Source organism: Dreissena polymorpha, chromosome 9 (genome assembly GCF_020536995.1).
Source record: "Dreissena polymorpha isolate Duluth1 chromosome 9, UMN_Dpol_1.0, whole genome shotgun sequence".
NCBI classification, from domain to species: domain Eukaryota; kingdom Metazoa; phylum Mollusca; class Bivalvia; order Myida; family Dreissenidae; genus Dreissena; species Dreissena polymorpha.
Window position 1 is genome coordinate 88850302 of NC_068363.1, and position 3757 is coordinate 88854058.

The 3757-nt window shown below is 31.5% G+C and overlaps 1 protein-coding gene across 2 annotated transcripts in view; it reads right to left on the reverse strand.

The window, feature by feature from the left end:
• Positions 1-2844, reverse strand: part of LOC127844883 (BTB/POZ domain-containing protein 6-like) — a 22373-nt gene extending 19529 nt beyond the window's left edge. For both annotated transcript variants that reach the window (XM_052375419.1, XM_052375418.1), the window contains exon 1: positions 2782-2844. The gene's annotated coding sequence lies outside the window, so the exon portion shown is untranslated. The remainder of the gene's footprint in view (positions 1-2781) is intronic.
• Between the last annotated feature and the right edge of the window lie 913 nt (positions 2845-3757).

A 3757-nucleotide genomic window follows, 5' to 3' on the forward strand; every position in this document is an offset into this window, starting at 1 on the left:
GATAGTTTTGTTTTGACTGACATATATGTTAAGATACTAAATTTCGTGCGAGTTTAAAACTTTTCCATGATGCTTGTGTATTACACTTGTTTTATTTAGTTTTTTTCTTCTTTTATGAGTTCTAATCAGGTTTAACATCCATGGGATGTTATGAGGTCTTAATGTGATTACCTTGTTTGGGATATTTTGTGATGCGTCTGATAGGATTTTGTATGTTATATTTTTGGTAACATCATCTAGATAGGTATTACTTTTAATACATTACTGTGTATAATGTGTCATATGTACTGTCTACTATTTGTATGTACATACTCAGCATCGGCCTCTATACCAGCCGAACATCAAGATACGATATGGTGCTGATACTGTACTTGCCATGTAAAAAGGTTATCTCGCTGGTATATAGTATGCGAAGTAAAACGATTTCGGACATATATAGACTTAGAACAGAACAACTATTTTACCACAATATCGTTTTGACTTTGAAAGAAAAACAATATCAGCAAGATATTGTTCCACTTTTTGAAAACTGTATCAGCGCGTTGCCGTTTCATTTTGCAAAAACAAAGTCAGTAAGATAACCTTTAAATTTGTAAAAACTATATCAGCACGATATCATTTTTGTTTGCATAATCTGTATCAGCACGATATCGTACCGGGATGTTTGGCAGATTTAGTGGCCGTTAACTTATTTGGTCTATATTGGTCCTTCATAACATACAAGCTGGGATTTTTGATATGCCGTTAGCTCATGACAGAAATGTGTCGGAAGCTGTTAAAACCACCAAATAATGTAAGGGTTCCGTACAATTACAGCAAAAATAATTGAATTTAGAAATGAAGAAATCGCTAGAACAAATACAATCTAAACAACCGTTTTCATCCCTATGCCATGTACGGGCTACAAAAAATAAATTACACTCACTTAAATTGAGTAATCAATTACTCCACACTATAGCAACCATGATTTAACTTATCTAAATTATTTGAATGCATTGTTTTCCTTATTAACACATCCAGAATTTAAGTCAAATAGTTGTTGTTTTAAACTAGAAAGTCGTATTCATCGCTTTATATGTCATTTCCAATGACAACCTCGTTTATCACCCAATTAGTATTATGTAAACAAAATATTGTATATGGAAGCTCAGTTAACATGTTTTGAGAAATTAAAATTAAATTTAGCATGTGATTTCTGTTGTATTTTTTTTTTAATTTTATACAGGTTAATAAATCTCAATACAGAAAACATGATTTCTGTGGTTTACAATTTTTTAAAGTCTCTATAACGCTCAAAATCAACGAAAATTTGTAAAGTATTTCGTAAAATAAAGTTAACACCTTTACAATCAGTGTTCTTTATAGCAATAGCCTCAATTTCAACGCGAGGTGTGGTATGATTACATAGATTTTTGTAGATACAAAATGATCTTTCTTAAATATTTGTGAAACAATTAATTCCATTCTAATTCCCCGCGAATACATCTATTCATACACCACGCGAACCACATGTAAGTGTTCATGTGTCGAATGAATAGATATCGTTGCGGAAAAAAGAAAGGAATTAAAAATGCAAAACAATATCTACAAACATCTATTTTACCAGACCACATCTGGCGTTGAAGTTTCTAGCAATTGCCATAAGGACCACTCTTTTGTAATTGGTTAAGTATATTTTACGAAACATTGTACGAAATGTTTGTTGATTTTGAGTAGTCATGTTTCTTTAAATACTTATATGAGCAAAAAAAATTAAAATATATCTGGTAGCCCGATATATAGTTTCTGTTAAGATGTTATATCCAGGTATGAAAAACCAATATTCCCCAGATTTTCAAAGAATAATTTTTCTTTATTGTTTTGCATTTAATCACACACAAACTTTTATGCAGCATTGATAATTTCGTTTGATATATACTCAAATAAAGAAAACTTCCCAGCTCCCGGGCGGCCATGGTTTAACGGGTCGTATTAGAGTTCATAACTTATAAGAGGGTCATTAAAGCGGCTTAATGGATTAAAAGCTACAATCATTTTTATAAATTCATAAAAAGAAAACCGACCCACGCTTTGTTGCCACATTTAAAACGGATCATACTTTTAAAATAACTCACTGTTGAGTCACTCTTTAAATATTGCGTAGAAATTACCCGACGACCGGTCAGTGACTGGGAAGTTATAATAATAACAAGACTAATCTAAGCAACATATGTCCCCTACCGGCTCCACCATTGTCAGATAGTATATATATATATATATTTGTTGCCATAGCAACCATAATTCTTGACGAAGGAACAGAATGAAAAGACGTGCATAATCCCCATATTGTCATCTGACAATGTTTCAAGTTTCATGAAAACATATGAAGTACTTTTAAAGTTATCGCAGGATCCAGGAAATTGTGACAGACAGACAGACTCACCATACGCAAACCATAAGTCCCCTCCGGTGAAACAGGTAGGGGACAATAAATACTTTTAACATTTCGATTGAATACATTTGGTATAGAACCACCACATGTTAAATCGTACCAAAATATATTTAAATCAAACAATGTATTTCGAAGACGAATATTATTAATGAACATTGTTGACATCGGAAACTTATCATTAAGCAATACGTGCTTATTTGAGCATATATGATTACAATACGATATTCATGTGAAATAAAGCGAGCTTCAACAATCACATATTCAACTGGCAATATAAATTGACATGATAGAATAAAAACGACGCAATAAAATAAAGTGTAATAAAACAATCACTTTAATATTTAACATACCGTCTGGTCTGCAGTCACTTTCACCTCTCTTGTCTATCGTGATTTTGATAATAATGATTGCTGGTCGTTTATTATATAGATATGGTTTATTAGGACATGCGCAGTTTGATTGGACTTTGATTGCCTATTTGCCCTAGAGGCTGATATCCGTTTAATTAAAGGTGGTCATTCGTGAGTTGTGAATTATAGTCCGACGACAAGAGCACTTATGTAAGCGGATCAAAAGCTGTTCGGTTATACACTATATATGAAAATTTTGTGACAAGTGTTTTTCCCATTATATTGCGCCTAAAACGCCATAAGAGTGTGTGATTTATAAAACGCAAATCCAACGTTTCTTGGTATCTGGAGAACAGCAGTTATAATTAAATCAGTCAGAACATTTTCATTTGGCCAACTTAATATTTCAAATAATAATGATACAACTTTATAGTATATAATATAAAACATGCACTTCGTCTACGCGCCACCAAAAAAGACCATACGTAATTATACATTGTTCCATTTGTTCATATTTCTATATAACAAATTTTACCTAGCACGGTTATATTTCATTTGCATTATTGACTTGTTTATTGCATTTATAAATTAATTAACACAAAGCTAGTTTTAAAAAAGCTCGGTAATCAAGTGGTGTAAAGGAATTGATATCAGTTTGTTTTTTTCTTCTATGAATGTGCTTGTCTTTGTGGTAAAGTTTGTTGTTTGTTTTAAAAGCACACTAAAACTAACTTATATGAATCGAAAAAAAATCTGCATCAAGTTTTGTATGGTTATTATATATGTAGTTATGTGTTTAAATGTTCATCACATTGTACAATATGTATTCGACCGTAGATTTGTTAGTGCCAGGCTAAAAGAGTATCCATCAACTTGTTGAAAGTAAAGGCATTTATATACTTGTAATTTGTTTTTTGTTAATTAAAATTATAATTTCTTTACACACTAATCTGTTTGACATTGTTTAAATTTACAA